General features: G+C 36.1%; 1 pseudogene; it reads left to right on the forward strand.

Annotated features, from left to right (window-relative positions):
* Nucleotides 1-21,231, forward strand: part of LOC133643325 (solute carrier family 12 member 5-like) — a 215,290-nt pseudogene extending 194,059 nt beyond the window's left edge.
* The last annotated feature ends 1,574 nt before the right edge of the window (nt 21,232-22,805 follow it).

A 22,805-nucleotide genomic window follows, 5' to 3' on the forward strand; every position in this document is an offset into this window, starting at 1 on the left:
GGCACGTTCCCCTGTAATCGCACGAGTCTCCCGCAGAGTTGGTGAGAGAGACGACGGCGGCCCGCCTGGCTCTGCTGGTGCCCAAGAACGTCTCGGCCTTCCCGTCCAACGGCGAGCGCTTCACCGAGGGTCACATCGACGTCTGGTGGATCGTCCACGATGGAGGCATGCTGATGCTGCTCCCCTTCCTTCTCCGCCAGCACAAGGTCCTCCTCGCCCGACCTTCTCGCGTCCAACTTCTTCTCCCGGTTCTGACTTTTTCTGTACCGCTCAGGTCTGGAGGAAGTGCAAGATGCGCATCTTCACCGTGGCCCAGTTGGACGACAACAGCATCCAGATGAAGAAAGACCTGACCACCTTCCTGTATCATCTCCGCATCGATGCCATGGTGGAGGTGGTGGAAATGGTGAGTTCCTAAAAGCACATTTATTCAAACCTATTTCAGTTTGTAATGCAGGGGTCACCAACCTTTTTGAAAGCAAGAGCTACTTCTTGGGTAGTGATTAATGCGAAGGGCTACCAGTTTGATACACACTTCAATAAATTGCCAGAAATAGCCAATTTGCTCAATTTACCTTTAACTCTATGTTATTATTAATAATGAATGATATTTACACTTAATTGAACGGTTTAAAAGAGGAGAAATCACGAAAAAAATGACAATTAAATTTTGAAACATAGTTTATCTTCAATTTCGACTCTTTAAAATTCTAAATTCAACCGAAAAAAAGAAGAGAAAAACTTTAAAAAATCATTTATGGAACATCATTAGTAATTTTTCCTGATTAAGATTAATTTTAGAATTTTGATGACATGTTTTAAATAGGTTAAAATCCAATCTGCACTTTGTTAGAATATATAACAAATTGGACCAAGCTATATTTCTAACAAAGACAAATCATTATTTCTTCTAGATTTTCCAGAACAAAAATTTTAAAAGAACTTCAAAAGACCTTGAAATAAGATTTAAATTTGATTCTACAGATTTTCTAGATTTGCCAGAATAATTGTTTTGAATTTTAATCATAATAAGTTTGAAGAAATATTTCACAAATCTTCTTCGTCGAAAAAACAGAAGCTAAAATGAAGAATTAAATTAAAATGTATTTATTATTCTTTACAATAAAAAAAATAAATTTACTTGAACATTGATTTAACGAACAGCATTCGTGCAGAGTACAAATAATACAACGGTATTACCGGTAGGGATGTCCGATAATGGCTTTTTGCCGATATCCGATATTCCGATATTGTCCAACTCTTTAATTACCGATATCAACCGATACCGATATCAACCGATATATGCAGTCGTGGAATTAACACATTATTATGCCTAATTTGGACAACCAGGTATGGTGAAGATAAGGTACTTTTAAAAAAAAAAATAATAATAAGATAACTAAATTAAAAACATTTTCTTGAATAAAAAAGAAAGTAAAACAATATAAAAACAGTTACATAGAAACTAGTAATTAATGAAAATGAGTAAAATTAACTGTTAAAGGTTAGTACTATTAGTGGAGCAGCAGCACGCACAATCATGTGTGCTTACGGACTGTATCCCTTGCAGACTGTATTGATACATATCAGGGGTCACCAACCTTTTTGAAACTAAGAGCTACTTCTTGGGTAGTGATTAATGCGAAGGGCTACCAGTTTGACACACACTTCAATAAATTGCCAGAAATAGCCAATTTGCTCAATTTACCTTTAACTCTATGTTATTATTAATAATGAATGATATTTACACTTAATTGAACGGTTTAAAAGAGGAGAAAACACGAAAAAAATGACAATTACATTTTGAAACATAGTTTATCTTCAATTTTGACTCTTTAAAATTCAAAATTCAACCAAAAAAAAGAAGAGAAAAACTTAAAAAAATAATTTATGGAACATCATTAGTAATTTTTCCTGATTAAGATTAATTTTAGAATTTTGATGACATGTTTTAAATAGGTTAAAATCCAATCTACACTTTGTTAGAATATATAACAAATTGGACCAAGCTGTATTTCTAACAAAGACAAATCATTATTTCTTCTAGATTTTCCAGAACAAAAATTTTAAAAGAACTTCAAAAGACTTTGAAATAAGATTTAAATTTGATTCTACAGATTTTCTAGATTTGCCAGAATAATTGTTTTGAATTTTAATCATAATAAGTTTGAAAAAATATTTCACAAATATTCTTCGTCGAAAAAACAGAAGCTAAAATGAAGAATTAAATTAAAATGTATTTATTATTCTTTACAATAAAAAAAATAAATGTACTTGAACATTGATTTAAATTGTCAGGAAAGAAGAGGAAGGAATTTAAAAGGTAAAAAGGTATATGTGTTTAAAAATCCTAAAATCATTTTTAAGGTTGTATTTTTTTCTCTAAAATTGTCTTTCTGAAAGTTATAAGAAGCAAAGTAAAAAAAATAATGAATTTATTTAAACAAGTGAAGACCAAGTCTTTAAAATATTTTCTTGGATTTTCAAATTCTATTTGAGTTTTGTCTCTCTTAGAATTAAAAATGTCGAGCAAAGCGAGACCAGCTTGCTAGTAAATAAATACAATTTAAAAAATAGAGGCAGCTCACTGGTAAGTGCTGCTATTTGCCATATATAGTCGATACTACATTGATAACATCAATATTTGTTATTATCACAACATTTTTTCTTTTTTATTGTTTATAAATTCAGGAAAAACGTCCCTGGACACAAGATAACTTTATATATGATACAACACTGCAAAAAGTGAAATCTAAGTAAGATGAAATATCTCAAGTAAGAGTGATAATTTGCTTATTTTCTGTCTGATAAGATAATTCTTCTCACTAAGCAGATTTGATGTTAGAGTGTTTTACTTGTTTTAAGGGTTTCGGTCCTAAATGATCTCCGTAAGATATTACAGCTTGATTGTATGAGCTATATTGAGTCAAACATGCGTGAAACTAGAATATCAACTGTTGCAAAGCTGTGTCATCAACACTCACAAGTAGAAAACTACTTTTTTAAAGTCATCGTTTCTTATTTTAAGCATGAAAAAAAAAAATCATGACTTGAATCATAATTAAAAGCATACTTGCCAACCCTCCCGTTTTTAGCGGGAGAATCCCGGTATTCAGCGCCTCTCCCGACAACCTCCCGGCAGAGATTTTCTCCCGACAAACTCCCGGTATTCAGCCGGAGCTGGAGGCCACCCCCCCTCCAGCTCAATGCGGACCTGAGACCGAGTGGGGACAGCCTGTTCTCACGTCCGCTTTCCCACTATAAGCTTGCCTGCCCAATGAACGGAGAAGTTAAATAGGACAATACTGCCATCTACAGGATAGCCAACGAAACACTGAAATTCAAGTATTTTTTTTTTTTCTATGTAAATAAAATAAATATATATATACATATATATATATATATATATATATATTTATATATATATATATATATATATATAGCTAGAATTCACTGAAAGTCAAGTATTTCATACATATATATATATATATATGAAATATATATGAAATATATATGAAATACTCGAGTTGGTGAATTCTAGCTGGAAATAACCACCCCCCCCCCCCCCCTCCAACCCCCCACCCCCCACCCCCCACACACACACCCCACCTCCCGATATTGGAGGTCTCAAGGTTGGCAAGTATGATTAAAACAGATGACAGCCAAATGGACTTTGCTGTTTTATTTCCAATAAAACAATATAAAATATGTACTCATATAGTAGTACACTTGTTATTAGTAATAATAATAATAATAATACCTGGGATTTATATAGCGCTTTTCTAAGTACCCAAAGTCGCTTTTACATGTTAAAAACCCATCATTCATTCACACCTGGTGGTGGTAAGCTACTTTCGTAGCCACAGCTGCCCTGGGGTAGACTGACGGAATTAGTGAGAATACCGTATTTCCTTGAATAGCCGCAGGGGCGTTAATTAATTTAAAACCTCCTGTCACTCCTGCGTTTACCGGAAACCGGCGGGATGGCCGTGCATGCGGTAATTATTTTAAAACCTCTTCTCACTCCGGCGTTTACCAAAAGGAATCCATAAAATTTAGGCGTGCGCTTTGAGTGTGATGTAAGCATACCATCATGAAAAGCACATTTAATACAAAAAACGTTATTATGGTCTTACCTGTACTTATAAATGGAGTCCATTTGCAGCTCCTTCTGACCAAAAGCATCGATAACTTGTTTATAGAAGTCTTCCTTATTTTCTTTCTTCAGTTTTAAAAGTCTCTGTTTCGATGGAGATATTCCTTTAATTACTACCTCCTGCTTCCATTGAAAGTCCAGTTTAGAAAACTGTTTTATTTTAGATACCGGTATGTAATCCTCCTTGTTAAAAGGAAGAAAAAAAATCTCTTGCTGCGTGTGTTCACTTCTTCTGCAGTACCGGAAGTCGCAAGAAGGATCACTAGCGCCCTCTACCACCAGGAGGCGGGAGTCATTTAATGACTTATACAGTATTTCACACACGCAGCTACGGTATATTAATAAAACATAGCTGCTTACTGTTCTCTTTAGCATACTGTACCGGTATTCAATAGCTTGGACCTTAAATCCTACTGAAAAGCTCTTTATCTTTTTTCCTTTGTGCGATTGTAAACTACTGAAAGCAGCTTCCTCCATTTGAAAATGAGGACAGATGCGTCACTCGTGACGTAACGAATTTGACCCGGCGGAAGTTCTAGACATATGCTAAATATTTTGCGAAACGAGTTTGACCCGGCGAAAATTATAGACATGCGATAATAAAATTAATATTTTGCGAAACGAATTTGATCCAGCTTCAATAATAAACCGGCGATAAGGCCAAGCATGCGTTAATTATTTTGAGAAACGACTTTGACCCGGCAGTAATTCTAGACGTGCGAATACTATATTCCCTGCGCCAATTCAAGGAAATACGGTATACTTATTTTAAGGTATTTTTGGGTTCATCAAAGTTAGCTAATTTTACTTGTTTTGACAAGTCTTGACAAGCCAAATGTTCCTATTTTATTGGCAGATAGTTTTGCTTAGTTCAAATAAAATTATTTGACTTTCAAAAGTCAATTAAAACTGTTTAGGCACCCTTTTTTTATTGCATTTTTTTCTCCTATTTTATTATTTTTTATTAATGTCTTTTTTTTTTTTTACTACAGTATTTTGCATCTGGAGTTGCTATGATGTGCTATGATGTGCTAAATGGCGTTACAGACCTCAGTAGCGATGGGCAGCGTCTTTGCTTCTGTTGCTTTGTGCTCACCGTGTGTTTGTCCCCCAGCACGACAGCGACATCTCGGCCTACACCTACGAGAAGACCCTGGTGATGGAGCAGCGCTCGCAGATGCTGAAGCAGATCAACCTGACCAAGACCGAGCGTGAGAGGGAGGTAGGGAAGTTTGGCCGGCTCAAAGACGCGTGCACAAATGGGACTCGACGGGCGCAGCTCGGCGTGGCTTTGATTGAGACTCCACGCGACACGCCAGCGCCGCCGGACGCGAGCATATTTAGTCTTAAATGGGAAGAGTGGGGACGCCATATTGGACGTCTCCAGCTTGGCCGTGACAGCATGAAGTCTGAGCAGAGGGAGTGAATACACAGATGTTGACCTAAAGCAGTGGTTCTCAAACTTTTGTTGTCATCCCCCACTTTGGACACGGTGGAGTTTTCAAGCCCCACCTGCCCCCCATTGCCCCAACAGAACGCTAATGCCAAGCTTAACATTTTCAAATTTATTGAACATCAAGTAACATCAAGTTGTATACATTCAAACTCAATAACATAAAATAACATCAAGTTCAATAATAAATACAATAACTGTGCAGCTTTTGTATAACTTGCATCAAGTTCAATAATAAATCAAAAAGTGTTATAACTTGCATCAAGTTCAATAATAAATCAAAAAAAGTGTTATAACTTGCATCAAGTTCAATAATAAATCAAAAAAAGTGTTATAACTTGCATCAAGTTCAATAATAAATCAAAAAAAGTGTTATAACTTGCATCAAGTTCAATAATAAATCAAAAAAATTGTTATAACTTGCATCAAGTTCAATAATAAATCAAAAAAAGTGTTATAACTTGCATCAAGTTCAATAATAAATCAAATAAAAGTGCCTCTTTGCAATCTTTGCAAAAAAAAAGGAGGAGCTATGCATTTTGTCAAGACAGGGCGAGTGAACATGAGTTTTACAGTACTCCAGCATTAGTGGCTGCAATGAGCTTGTTTTGCACTGCACAGCTTTTCAAATGGGGGTTGCAGGCTTGACACTGCCACTGTTAAAACCTCATTGAGTTCGGGGCTGAGCTGCCTTGACGCGAGTGCTTCCCGGTGAATGACACAGTGTGTCCAATGCGCATTTGGCGCAACCCTCTTTATTAGAGCCTGCAGCCCGTTTCTTTACCCTGCCATGGTCTTTGCGCCATCAGGGCAAAAGCCCACACAGTTTTCCCATTTAAGGTTGTGTTCTTTGAGGAAACTGTCCATTATCTCGAACAGCTCATCAGCAGTGGCTCTATTTTTGATGTATTTGCAAAACAGCAAATCCTCGCACAGTGACTCGCCATTTACAAAGCTTCCGCTTAGCCCCGCCCCCATTAGTTACTGTTGCTATGTCTGTCAAACTTTCGCTCCTACCTAGAAATTTAAAGCCTACAGGAAAAATAAGTAATTTACATTTATTTATATAGCGGATTCCACAGACAGAATCACAAAGTGATTTACAGTGTGTATAGAAAATGAAAGCATAGTAAAAAAAAAAATCTAAGAATATAATTAAAAAAAAAAAAAAAATGTAAAGTGAAATTTCCTCCCGTTCCTCGCGCCCCACCTGTCATGTCTCTATTCCCCACCAGTGGGGCGCGCCCCACACTTTGAGAAACGCTGATCTAAACGCACTTCTATGGTTATCATCACATCGCCCACCTGTGGAGCTTCCTGCCAGGTAGTCTCAGGACTGACTTTTTTTTTTAAAGGTTAAAGACACACCTTTTTAAGCAGGCTTTTTACTGATCCGTGTTCAAAACTCTTCTCAGGTATTTTATTGTATTGTTAGTAGAGATGTCCGATAATATCGGCCTGCCGATATTATCGGCCGATATATGCGTTAAAATGTAATATCGGAAATTATCGGTATCGTTTTTTTTATTATCAGTATCGTTTTTTTGTTTTTTTTTGGTTGTTTTTTTTTGGTTGTTTTATTAAATCAACATAAAAAACACAAGATACACTTACAATTAGTGCACCAACCCAACCCCTTTCTGTTATTAATATTGTGGTTCCTACATTATATATCAATATATATCAATACAGTCTGCAAGGGATACAGTCCGTAAGCACACATGATTGTGCGTGCTGCTTCAAAACCCTCCTTAAGACCTACCTCTTCTCGCTGGCCTTTGACCCGAGCTGAGTCTGCCCACTAGGCCACCATTTCTAGTCCCCCCCCCCCTCCCACCCCTTCGCTTTAGTTGTATTTTTTTCAATTTGTAGCACTTTTATTATTTTTATTTTTTTATTTTTTTTTATTCTGCAAATTTTTTAAAACTTTTTATTCGACCCCTTTTACCATATTGCATTTGCATTATCTTGTTTAGCACACTCATTGTTTATGTTCTTTGTTTGTTTGTTTTTTGTTTTGCTTAGTTGTTTTTTGTTTTTTTTGTTGTTGGTTTTTTTTTGTTTGTTTTTTGTTTGCTCCATGCTTTTTTAACCTGTAAAGCACTTTGGTGCAATCTAAAAAGTTGTTGAAAATGTGCTATATAAATAAAGTTGACTTGACTTGACTTGCTGCTCCACTAATAGTACTAACCTTTAACAGTTAATTTTACTCATTTTCATTAATTACTACTTTCTATGTAACTGTTTTTATATTGTTGTACTTTCTTTTTTATTCAAGAAAATGTTTTTAATTTATTTATCTTATTTTACTATTTTTTTTAAAAAGTACCTTATCTTCACCATACCTGGTTGTCCAAATTAGGCATAATAATGTGTTAATTCCACGACTGCATATATCGGTTGATATCGGTATCGGTTGATATCGGTATCGGTTGATATCGGTATCTGTAATTAAAGAGTTGGACAATATCGGAATATTGGATATCGGCAAAAAGCCATTATCGGACATCCCGAATTGTTAGGGTTTTCTACACCAAAATGCATCTATTTATTATTCAACTTCAACTTATTATTCTTCTTCAGATTTTGGCGCGTTCTACCTTCCACATTTTTCACCCGATTCAAAGCGTTCCAACTTCAAACTGTTCAACCTATTCAGGAATTGCGGGCTTTACCTTGACAAATTCCAAAAATTCCCAGATTTCCCAGAATTTTAGCTTTTCTGGGACATTTTTCCCATTCAAAATGAATTGGCCATTTTTCAAACTTTCACCATTTTCACATTTTTCAACCGATTCAAACCATTCCACTTCCAACACATTCCACCATTCTGGAAATTCAAACTTCTCTTTTTCCAAGTTTAAAAAAAATTCCAGGACTTTCCAGGATTCCTTCTTTTCCAAAGCCCTATTTTCACCCTTTTTTCTGGCAACTACTCCTTCCACATGTTTCAACACTGTCAAAACTTTTCTCTTAATCAGGACAAAAAAAAAGATGTTTTTTGAACTGGAAAAATTCCCGGTTTTCCCGAAATTCCAGGAATTCCATAATACCATTTCTCAATTCAACATGTTACTACTTCAACATTTCTCGACCGATTTGAAAAATGTCAACACCAACCATTTCAACTCATTCAGACCATTCAAGTTTTTTTTACCATTTTCAAAAAAATTCCCGCTTTTCCCGAACGAAATTCCCAAGTTTTGGGGAAATTCCCATTGAAATGAATGGGACATTCTTCAAACTTCCACAATTCCCACATTCTTCAAACCATTCAAACCATTCCACCTCCAACACATTCCACCATTCTGGAAATTCAAACTTCTCTTTTTCCAAGTTTAAAAAAAATTCCAGGACTTTCCAGGATTCCTGCTTTTCCAAAGCCCTATTTCCACCCTTTTTTCTGGCGACTACTCCTTCCACATGTTTCAACGCATTTATAACCGTTCCACTGTCAAAACATTCCTCTTAATCAGGACAAAAAACAAAGTTGTTTTTTGAACTGGAAAAATTCCCGGTTTTCCCGGAATTCCGTAATACCATTTCTCAATCCAACATGTTACTACTTCAACATTTCTCGACCGATTTGAAAAATGTCAACACCAACCATTTCAACTCATTCAGACCATTCAAGTTTTTTTACCATTTTCAAAAAAATTCCTGCTTTTCCTGAACGAACTTCCCATTGAAATGAATGGGACATTCTTCAAACTTCCACAATTCCCACATTCTTCAACCCATTCCACCTCCTACACATTCCACCATTCTGGAAATTCAAACTTCTCTTTTTCCAAGTTTAAAAAAAATTCCAGGACTTTCCAGGATTCCTGCTTTTCCAAAGCCCTATTTCCACCCTTTTTTCTGGCGACTACTCCTTCCACATGTTTCAACGCATTTCAACCGTTCCACCGTCAAAACATTCCTCTTAATCAGGACAAAAAACAAAGTTGTTTTTTGAACTGGAAAAATTCCCGTTTTTCCCGAAATTCCAGGAATTCCGTAATACTATTTCTCAATTCAACATGTTACTACTTCAACATTTCTCGACCGAAATTCCAACACCAACCGTTTCAACTCATTCAGACCATTCAATTTTTTTACCATTTTCAAAAAAATTCCCGCTTTTCCTGAACGCAATTCCCAAATGTTTTGGAAATTCCAATTGAAATGAATGGGGCATTCTTCAAACTTCCACAATCCTCACATTCTTCAACCCATTCAAACCATTCCACCTTTGACACATTCCACCATTCTGGAAATTCAAACTACCCTTTTTCCAAGTTAAAATGTTTTCCAGATTTTCCCGAATTTCCCTAATACCATTTACTACTTCAACATTTCTTGCCCGATTTAAACAATTATAATACCAACCAATTCATCTCATTCAGGACATTCATGCTCCTAATAATTTTCAAAAAAATCCCGCTTTTCCCAAAATTCCTAAATTTCCAGGAAGTTCCCGTTGCAATGAATGGAACATTTTTCCAAGTTGCACAATTCCCACATTTTCAACCTATTTAAACCTTTCCAACATTAACACATTCCACTCATCCTGGACATTCAAACTAGCACTTTCCCAAGTTCCAAACCAAATTCCGGTTTTCCTGGAAATTCAAACTTTTCAACATTCAAACCATTTTAACATTTGTATTTTTTATTTTTATTTGTATTTATTTTTTGTCATAAAACAATACAATCATGTGTGCTTACGGACTGTATCCCTTGCAGACTGTATTGATATATATTGATATATAATGTAGGAAGCAGAATATTAATAACAGAAAGAAACAACCCTTTTGTGTGAATGAGTGTAAATGGGGGAGGGAGGTTTTTTGGGTTGGTGCACTAATTGTAAGTGTATCTTGTGTTTTTTATGTGGATTTAATTTAAAAAAAAAAAAAAATTTAAATGTTTTTTTTTTTTTTTTTTTTTATTTCTTGTGCGGCCCGGTATCAATCGATCCACGGACCGGTACCGGGCCTTGGCCCGGTGGTTGGGGACCACTGTCCTAAATGACATAAATCGGTTGGTGTTGGATTTATTTTTTTTTATGGGTTGAGAAATGTTGACGTAGTAACAATTTGAATTGAGAATATTTTTGCTTTGTGGCATTCACACAAATAGATGAGTTTTTGGTGTAGAATCTGATATATTTACACACAGTGTTACTGTTCAAATTGTGTGGGCAAAAATATTCAATATACCAGTTAAATAAAACCGTTTCCTTGTTTTGAATGAATACTTAGGCCTACTACGATACTGTATTTTTACTGTTGGTCATTATGGTGATACTTGGTGGGAAAAGTTTGAGAATTATTGATATTTTAATTTGACCGATATTTTATAACAGGTTTCAAACCACTTTTTAGGGGTGTTCATTTAGTTCTTCAGTGTTTTTCCTCATTCCTCAGTGCCATGTTTTGTTTTTAGGGTCCGCCCTGTACCCAGTACAAAGGACTCCCACAGGGAGTCCTTTGTACTGGGTACAAAGGAACCTATTGAATTTGTAAGGTTTTATTATTATTAGGGTCCGCCCTGTACCCTGTACAAAGGACTCCCTCAGGGAGTCCTTTGTACTGGTTACAAAGGAACCTATTGTTTTTGTAATGTTTATTATTATTATTAGCAGCGTTGGTCGGGTCCGCCTTTTGGCAGGTGCTAGTCCTAGGTGTCCCAATACTTTTGTCCAGTGGTAGTCCTGAGTGAGACCTACATAGAGGTTTTTGTTTCGTGTCTCTACGATATTTGTACTGGGAGTTAGAGGAAGTTGTGTCTGAGTTCACATTGTCATTATAGGGTATTGTGTGTAGAATTTTGAGGACAAAGAAGGAATAATTTCATTTTCGTTGTCATTTTTGGCACCGGAACAACTTTAGTGCTGTGGGTCTGTGAAGGCTCGTAAAATCAAAACGGTAGCACGTATCAAAAATCCGTACAGACAGTTTAATCAGAAGGGTTCAATCCCTCTCCTGTAGCAGTTTGAAGCCGAAACGACAAACGCGCTCAGAGGAGATAACGTTTGATGTTTGGTGACCGGGTGTAACAAAAATGTTGTTTTGAAGGAGGAATAACAAACTTCCTGTTGATTTTTGCTGAAGGATGTCAATCAATGAAATGTAGGTCGAGACGAGACCTACATAGAGGTATTTGTTTCATGTCTCTAAGACGTTCCTACCGGTAGTTACAAGCAGTTTTGTCTGAGTTTTCCTCTGAGGAGCAGTTTTTTCTGTTTTTTTCAAAAATTATGTAGAGCACAATTTTGAGTTTTGGGGTTCGGTTTTTTTTTTAGATCGCAATTTCCACCAGTCCCGATGTGTGTGAGAAGTTTGGTGAGTTTTGACGTATTTTAAGGGGGTCAAATTAGAGGTCAAAGACGTACAAAGGAGTGTTTTTAGTACATGTTTGTCTAAAATGGGAAATTGCCAACTTCCTGTTGGTTTTTGCCCGAGGATGTGAAATTATGAGTTGTAGGTCTAAGTGAGACCTACATACAGGTTTTTGTTTCATGTCTCTACCACCTTCCTAGTGGGAGTTACAGGCAGTTTGTTTTTGTTTTTTTCCTAGGGGGCGCTAGAGCGCAATTTTGATTTTTGGGGTTTGGTTGTTTTACTAAAGTGGGTGGGGCACGTTTTTGTATGTGTGTAAAAAATTTGGTGAGTTTTGAAGCATGTTAAGGGGGGCAAAGTAGTGCGCAACCGTGCGGAAGGTTCCGCAGCTTTGCGGACTACTTTGCCCCCCTTAACATGCTTCAAAACTCACCACATTTTCCGCACGCATAAAAAAACGCAAACAAAACTCTTTGGTAAAAAAAAACAAACCCCAAAAATCACAATTGCTCTCTAGCGCCCCCTAGGAAGAAAACTGCCTCTAACTCCCAGTACGAATGTTGTAGAAACATGAAACAAAAAGCTCTATGTAGGTCTGACTTAGACCTACTTTTCATTAATTTATTTCTTCGGGCTAAAATCAACAGGAAGTTGGTAATTTCCCCTTCAAGACAAAAAATGACTAAAAACACTCATTTTTGCCTCTTTGACCTGTAATTTGACCCCCTTAAAATACTTCAAAACTCACCAAACTTTTCACACACATCAGGACTGGTGGAAATTGCGATCTAATAAGAAAAACGAACCCCAAAACTCAAAATTGCGCTCTAGCGCAATTTTTGAATAAAACAGAGACAAAACTGCTCCTCAGAGGAAAACACAGACAAACCTGCTTGTAACTTCCGGTAGGAACGTCTTAGAGACATGAAACAAAAACCTCTATGTAGGTCTCACTTAGACCTACATTTCATAGATTGACACCCTTCAGCAAAAATCAACAGGAAGTTTGATATCCCCCGTTCAAAACTATATTTTTGTAAAAAGAGGTCACCAAACATCCAACATTATCTCCTATGAGCGCGTTTGTCGTTTCGGCTTCAAACTACTACAGGAGAGAGATTGAACCCTTCTGATTAAAAGTTGACGAAAGACTTTTGATAAGTGCTACGGTTTTGATTTTACGAGCCTTCAAAGAAAAGAACCACTGTGCCTCAGCACCTAGGAAAAAAACACAGACATAACTTCCTCTAACTCCCAGTACGAATTTTGTAGAGACATGAAACAAAAACCTCTATGTAGGACTGACTTAGAGTTAGATTTCATACGCTGACATCCTTCAGCAAAAATCAACAGGAAGTTGGCAATCACCCCTTCAAAACAAAAGTTTCATAAAAACACTCATTTTTGCCTCTTTGAGCTGTAATTTGACCCCCTTAAAATACTTCAAAACTCACCAAACTTTTTACACACATCAGGACTGGCAGAAATTGCGATCTAATAAAAAAACCGAACCCCAAAACTCAAAATTGCGCTCTAGCGCCCCCTAGGAATAAAACACAGACAAAACTGCTCCTCGGAGGAAAACACAGACACAACTGCTTGTAACTTCCGGTAGGAACGTCTTAGAGACATGAAACAAAAACCTCTATGTAGGTCTCACTTAGACCTACATTTCATAGATTGACATCCTTCAGCAACTAGCACCTGCCAAATATGCGGGCCCGACCAACGCTGCTTGCAGCTTTAATTGTTATTGTTATTCGTGCTGTTTTTTTAGTGTAAAGCACTTTGTGTTGCCGCCTGCCCGTGTATGAAAAGTGCTAAAAATACGTCAATCAAGTTTGATTTGCACTTTTACGGCAGCCACCAGCAGCTACTAAATCACTGCTTTCACTCTTTTTTTCTGTTTGTTTCTGCCTCCTTTCCTCTGCATCCTCACAGATCCAGAGCATTACCGATTCATCCCGTGGCTCCATCCGCCGCAAGAACCCCGCCTCCGTGACCGCTCAGCCGAGTGTAAGCGAAGAAACGCCAGCTGCCAGCAAGGAGGAGAAGCCAGAGGAGGAGGTAGAGGAAGTCTGTCAATTTTCCATATTTTCAGCTCTGCTTTGAGATGCAGTCGTGGTCAAAAGTTGACATACCCTTGTAAAGAACATAATGTCATGGCTGCCATTTTTACAACTCATGATTAATCATGATTCATCCAAATTCAAAATTGTGACTAATCTGATGACAAATGTCATCATTTGACCGCACTCAAAAAGACACAAAGGTCATTATATTGTCAGAATGTCATACAGGAACATTTTTTAAATGTTTTACTTGACATTACTCGCCATTTATTTGCTTTCAGGTAATCGTTTACTGTTATGGTAAAGGAGCATTTACTCTCAAAATATTTTGTGATTAAGCTGCATATATACATGATTTATATGATATGTTTTAATTAATTGCATGAGTTACTTGTTATTTTTGACAGCAATACTTTTTATTTAATTTGATGTAATTTAATTGTTTGTTATAATGTAAAATTATAAGAAGCTAATAATATTTGACCCGACTCGAGATCAAATTAGAGTGTATTATGATATTCTAGCATGTTTATATAATTCTCTTTTTTTAATATATAAATACATATATATATATATATATATATATATATATATATATATATATATATATATATATATATATATATATATATATATATATATATATATATATATATATATATATATATATGTGTGTGTGTGTGTGTATATATATGTGTGTATATATATATATATACGTATATATATGTGTGTACAGTATATATTTTTTTCTATATATATATATACATGTATGTATATGTACATGTATGTATATATATATAAATATACATATTATATACACATATAAATATATATATATGTATATATGTATATATATATATATATATATATGTATATATATATATATATATGTATATGTGTGTATATATATATATATATATATGTGTGTATATATATATATGTGTGTGTGTATATATATATATATATGTGTGTATATATATATATGTGTGTGTGTATATATATATATATATATATATATAAATATATGTGTGTGTGTATATATATATACGTATATATATGTGTGTATATATATATGTACAGTATATATATTTTTCTATATATATATATATATACATGTATGTATATATATATATAAATATATATATATATACACATATAAATATATATAAATATATATATATATACATATACATACATACATACATATAAATATATATACATACATATATATATATATATATGCATGTATATATATATGTATGTATATATATATGTGTATATATATATCTAATATATATATATATATATATATATATATATATATATATATATATATACACTCACACATAGTGGGGAATTTTAATAAATTATCATAATAAATTGACATGTTCCAAGATAGCTTTGCTAATTGTAACTACTGCAATTGGATGCTTGGAAGTCTGACAAAAAAAGTGGCAAACAAATTAAATATCCACATTTCTGCGTGCTAATATTAACATTTTGATGTACAATTTTATAATCAAGCCAATTATTAACCCTTCATCGTTTGTCAAGAGACATCGAAAAGGAGTTCTCTTGTTTTTTGGTAAGGAACATTTAGGTTGTAAAATCTAATTCTGTTTTTTTGGTTTTGTTGATAAAACAAAAAATGTTATTTTTTGAAATGACAATTACAGTTGTTATTATCAAATGCAGAAATAAGTGCTGTGTGTTAATGCAATGGTTGATATGATGTTGTCGCTGATGGCGTCTCCTCACACACACTTCCTGTCTTCTGTCTTTCTCAAACATCGTGTGACTTGACCTTAACATCCCAACATGTCCGCCTCCAACGTGACCTTTCAACTGGTTGATGTGTTAACGTGTTAACTCCCCACGGCCCGGCCCCCATTCCGTCCCCCCCCCCTCCTCCTCCTCTCCTCCCGTCTCATAGTCAACGTCGACCTCTCCCCCTGTGCCCCCCGCTGCCCAGGTCCAGCTCATCCACGACAACACCACCCCCGCCAGCCCCGCCAGCCCCGCCGCCCTCGCCGCTCCGCCCGACCCGGCCGAGGCGACTCCGAGCCCCGGCGAGCAGGTCCAGATGACCTGGACGGAGAAGTGTGAGAACGAGGCCGACCAGTCGCCCGGCGCCGCCACACCCGTGGGCATCAAGGACATCTTCAACATGAAGCCGTGAGTTCCTTGGAGTCTTTGCTCGCGTCCTCGCCGGCGTCCTGACACCTCGTAGCGCAGGACGCTCGCCTTAGTTCTCATGTGTCTTTCCCTTCTTGCCCTGCTGCAGTGAATGGGAGAACCTGTAAGTACCCAAAGTCCTCATGACCCTCATTAGCATATTTACGTGAGCGCATGGGGGCCGTGATTACGTGTGCGAGTGAGCATCTGTCTTAGACCCTCTCGCCGGTCCTCCTCCCGCGCATCCTGACAACCGCTCTCCTCTCTTTGCGCCCCCGCAGGAACCAGTCCAACGTGCGACGCATGCACACGGCGCTGCGACTCAACGAGGCCATCATCAAAAAGTCCTCGGAGGCCAAGTTGGTCCTCCTCAACATGCCTGGAGCGCCCAAGAACCGAAGCGGTGACGATAACTGTATCCTTTTATGATTGGCATCAGCAGGGGGATGTTTTATTTTCATATTCATGGTGTATTTTTGCTTTACTTCAACAAACAACATTTTAACATCATATATATACACATATATATATATATATTAGGGATGTCCGATATTATCGGCCGATAAATGCGTTAAAATGTAATATCGGAAATTATCGGTATCGGGTTTTTTTTATTATCTGTATCGTTTTTTTTGTTGTTTTTTTTGTTTTTTGTTTTTTTTATTAAATCAACATAAAAAACACAAGATACACTTACAATTAGTGCACCAACCCAAAAAACCTCCCTCCCCCCATTTCTTTCTGTTATCAATATTCTGCTTCCTACATTATATATCAATATATATCAATACAGTCTGCAAGGGATACAGTCCGTAAGCACACATGATTGTGCGTGCTGCTGCTCCACTAATAGTACTAACCTTTAACAGTTAATTTTACTCATTTTCATTAATTACTAGTTTCTATGTAACTGTTTTTATATTGTTTTACTTTCTTTTTTATTCAAGAAAATGTTTTTAATTTAGTTATCTTGTTTTATTATTTTTTTTTAAAAGTACCTTATCTTCACCATACATGGTTGTCCAAATTAGGCATAATAATGTGTTAATTCCACGACTGCATATATCGGTTGATATCGGTATCGGTAATTATTATTATTATTATTATTTTTTATTTTTTTTTATTTTTTATCGGTAATTAAAGAGTTGGACAATATCTTATCGGACATCCCTAATATATATATATATATATATATATATATATATATATCTATATATATATATATATATATATATATAGATATATATATATATATATATATATATATATATATATATATATATATATATATATATATATATATATATATATATATATATATATATCAGTGTTTCCCACACATTCATTTATTTGTAGCGGTCCGCCACGAAAGAATTACGTCCGCCACAAATTTAAAAAAAAAAAAAAAATTTTAAATATATATATATACATATATATATATTTTATTTTATTTTTTTTTTTATGTTGTCCTGTCCAGCTTTTCAGGCAAATCATATAGTTGATGTAGATGCCCATATAGGCTGTTCAGATTTACTTTACAAAAGAGAAGTGTAGGATACTTCTCTTGTTGCCTTATTTGTATTTGACCACTACTGTTTTCTGTTTATTTGTTACTGACTGTGGCAGGACACCTCGGCCTCTGTTTCACTTTATGTTGCTGGTAAATAATATGGTTGTAGTAGTAGGCTAAAGTTAAATTATTTAGTATGCACTAATTAAAGGGGCAGAGCTTTAAGAGACATTTTAGCTTTTATATTTTATAAGATATATTTTTTGTAAGAACCACAATTAATAAATATATTTCAGTGAATAACTTATTGTTCAAATCTGTATATAAATATGGACATAAAGTGTTGTAATTATATTGTAAAATGGATGGATGGATGGACGTTTAAAACAAAACTGTTATTATTAATTAGTAAGTATACATTTTTTGAGCCTTTTTAGAGAAAATCATATCATTGTAGTAAATTATGCAAATTACTCGATGATGTCATGGGGACCACGCCCATAGCCACGCCCCCACCGCCACAGGTATCTTGGCAGTTTATGGGAAACACTGTATATATATGCATATATAGTTGAGGGTTCCGTGGTTTATCTGTTATACAGTGCTTGTTTTTTTGTGACCGACAAGTATGTGCTCCAATCACTCTATCACAAAAAAATAAGAGTTGTAGAAATGATTGGAAACTCAAGACAGCCATGACATGATGCTTGTCAGGTTCAAACACTGACGACATCTATTAAACAAGACAAGAGGCAAAGAATTAAACAGAGACAGAATTCAATGAGGAGAAACGCCCGGACACACTGTCCTCTTGCACAGTCTCCAGCACACTCTGCCAAAAGATTGCACGCCTCCTTCTTTTATTTTGGAAACCTCCCCGACCACCTGGCCACGGCTGTTTCCAAAGGACAAAGGTCGCAAAAAGTTCACAGAAAAGGTCGTGAACAATTCACAGAAAAGGTCAGTTCGAAAAGAGTTCCATAAAATAGTTCAATAAGAGTGCGTAAAATAGATCAATAAGAGTTCCATAAAATAGTTCAAAAAGAGTTTGTCTGGAAATTGGGCAGATCCTGCCATCTGTCCGCTTTGAAGTCCTTGGGTTAGAACAATATCTTTCTGTTGATTAGCATACATGAGAGACACAGGAACACCTTCATCTTGCTTCCCCCCTACAGAGTGGAGTTTTACGAGCCTTACTCTTGGTAGGTTTCAAAGACAGCTTTTGTCTTCTTGCCTGGAACTCATTTCAACACAAAGTTTTTTCTGATAACTTACAAACAATTATTCTAACAATGTTCTTTACAAGTGTATGTCAACTTTTGACCGCGACTGTATATACGTATGTTATTCTTATGTTTGATCAACTAAGACCCTCCTCTATATACATATGTATGTATATATACGTGGATATTAGGGCTGCAACAACTAATCGATTAAAATCGATTATAAAAATAGTTGGCGATTAATTTAGTCATCGTTTCGTTGGATCTATGCTATGCGCATGCGCAGAGGCCATTTTTTTTATTTTTATAAACCTTTATTTATAAACTGCAACATGTACAAACAGCTGTGAAACAATAACCAAAATAAGTATGGTGCCAGTATGCTGTTTTTTTTTCAATAAAATACTGGAAAGTATAGAAATGTAGTTTGTCTCTTTTATCCAATTATTAACCGATTAATCGAATTAATAATCGACAGATTAATCGATTAATCGGTAGTTGCAGCCCTAGTGTATATATATATTAGGGTTGCAACTAACGATTAATTTGATAATCGATTAATCTGTCGATCATTACTTCGATTAATCGATTAATAATCGACAGATTAATCGCTTAATCACTGGTTGCAGCCCTAGTGTATATATATATTAGGGCTGCACCCAACGAGTAATTTGATAATCGATTAATCTGCCGAGTATTACTTCAATTAATCGATTAATAATCGACAGATTAATCAATTAATCGCTAGTTGCAGCCCTGGTGTGTATGTGTATTAGGGCTGCAACTAACGGTTAATTTGGTAATCGATTAATCTGTCGATTATTACTTTGATTAATCGATTAATAATCGGATAAAATAGACCAACTACATTTCTATCCTATCCAGTATTTTATTGAAAAAAAACAGCATACTGGCACCATACTTATTTTGATTATTGTTTCACAGCTGTTTGTACATGTTGCAGTTTATAAATAAAGGTTTATTAAAAAAATATATATATATATTTTTTTTAAAAACAACAACTCTGCGCATAGCATAGATCCAACGAATCGATGACTAAATTAATCGGCAACTATATTCATAATCGATTTTAATCGATTTAATCGATTAGTTGTTGCAGCCCTATATATATATATATATATATATATATATATATATATATATATATATATTGAAAAAAGATGTCAATTGCTTTCAGGACTAATTGAGGTCCAAATGGATTGTTGTGGTTCCTTACCTTGGTCTACCAGACATGGAGTTCCTTGAGGTCCTCACTGAGGGTCTTAATCGTGTCCTCTTGGTCCGCGGAGGCGGCCGTGAGGTCATCACCATCTACTCCTGAAAAAGCAACCCTCCCCCTTCCGCACCCCTCCCCCCCCCCCCCCCCCCCGCCCTGCTCCCACGTTACGTGTGCTCCTACACCACCCACCCCCTCCTTTACCCCCCCCATCTAGTCACGCTGCTTCGTGTCGTCCACTCCCGCAGCCCGACTCCGCTTCAGGGCTCCCCGACGAGCAGAGTCGCTCTCGGCCGCTTGGAGTCCGTCCGTCCCCCGCGGCGCGTCTCGCTTTGGAGCGTCCTACTTCCTGTCCGTTCATCGCGCTCATCTGTGTTTCTGCCGCGGCGTTAGTCGGGCGCGAGGCGGCGGGCGCGTTGGCCTGTCGGGTCTGTCGTTAGCTGCGCTAGCTGTGGCTGCAAATGCATGCAAGTGTCTATTTTTTTGTTTGTCCCTTTCACTGGGTTGTTTTACCTAACGTGACCAGCAGGCGGCGTCTTTTACGTTAGGAGTACAAGAAAGCAAAGAAACATCTCAAATGGCGCTGCTACGACGGGCAGCGGGAAGGCTTTTTCTTTTTTTTCTTCTTCTTTTCCTCTTTCTTTGTAGGTATTGGAACTGTGAAATCGAACTTGAAAACGCTGGACTTGCTAGCATGACCTCAGCGCGACCTTCTCTTAGTGGCTGTTTGTCTGCAAGGCCGCTGTCGCTGCCAAAAACCCGAGAAGGACGAAGGTTAGCTCAACTGTGACTAGCGCGTCGTTAGCAGGCTACGACAAGATCCCGACCAGCAGCCCTTTGTAAATAATGTACAAGCTCTGACGCCTCGTTGGGTATGAGTGTAGTATTTTTGTGACATATTTAAACACACACATGTTTTTAAAAGTATTTATTTAAGGGGTGACACACCCACTCGCACTGCACCCGCACTCAAAGTGTTATTTTTTCACCTAGAGAACAAAAATGTATTTGTTTATAGACAGAACGTATCGATCGTATTTTCCATTCATCCCATATATATATATATATATATATATATATATATATATATATATATATATATATATATATATATATATATATATATATATATATATATATATATATATATATATATATACATATATATATATATATATATATATATATATATACATATACATATATATATATATATATATATATATATATATATATATATGTATATATATATATATACACATACATACATACACACATATATATATATACATATACATATATATGCATATATTTACGTACGTATGTATGTATATATATATATATATATATGTATGTATATATATATGCATATATATGTGTATGTATATATATACATATATGTGTACGTATATATATACTGTATATATATGTGTATGTATATGCATATATATGTATACATATATATGTAAATATATACATATATACACACATATATGTTTACATATAACGTGTATGCGTTATAAACTTGCCATATGATTTACAGTTCGATACAATCGGAGAACAAAGTGTGCTGACGAAACCACGTGAAGAGATCTACGAGAAATGATTATTCACATAATTATTGATATTAATATTGGATCCACGTGGAAGCGTTGAAGGACGGCGGCTTCTGTAGCAAAGAAAGCCACTCTGTCCGCGAGAGACACACTTCTATGCAGTAGACTCGACGTGTTTTGTACAGAAACACACATAACTTTAGCTATATTGTGAGGAGTTACGTGCGAAAGTCCCCGCTCGATTTGAGGTTTTTTAATGACCCAACAGGAAATGACGACATAACGTTTTTTTATTCGGCCACAGCTGATCATTTCACTCGGACAAACCCAAACTTGTACGGGCCAAACATACGTGAAGTTCAACGATCAAACAAAAGGGGAGACAGAACAGGAAGGCGGGGCGGTACTGCCACCCAGTGGGCATTTATAGGTACTGCAGGCAAAAAAACACACATATTACTTAAAAATATTGCTTTGTTTATTCTTCTAGTATTTTTTGTCGCATTTTTGAGGCCCTGAACTTGCACGAAAACTTACCGAATGTTTCAAGAGCGAAAAAATGTATATTTAAAAAAATACATATTTTCAAAATTGACTCTCTAGCTCCCCCTTGAAAATTATTTGAAAAAAACCAGCCCTGAGCACCAGATTCACGTATCGTCATGACAATCGCTGCAGACGTCTATCAAGACGAGACGCCAGTAAAAGTCCCAAGAACCTCATATTTAAAAACAAACATTATGGTATTTGTCGGCCATTTTTAGGGCAAAAATAAGGGTCCCCCTAGGGACTTTGAACAAACGAGACGCGGCTCCAACGCCAGATAGGAGACGGACGGCTGATGCTAAATTGCCAAGCAATCCTGCCTACGCCACAACTCTGATCTGATGGTTCGTCGCAAAACTTTTGACTTCCATAACTCGGCTCCACACATTCCGATCTTGATCACAACTGGTACCTGAGGTGCCAGGTGGGTCAGTACTCATAGGTACTGTTGCGTCTGACCAGCTTTTCCTCCCAGGGAATTAAAGTCACTGGTCAATCCCAAGTTCTTTCAGATGACATATATGCAGAGTAAGAAGGACCATCAAGACAGA

Source organism: Entelurus aequoreus, linkage group LG26, assembly GCF_033978785.1.
Source record: "Entelurus aequoreus isolate RoL-2023_Sb linkage group LG26, RoL_Eaeq_v1.1, whole genome shotgun sequence".
NCBI lineage: Eukaryota > Metazoa > Chordata > Actinopteri > Syngnathiformes > Syngnathidae > Entelurus > Entelurus aequoreus.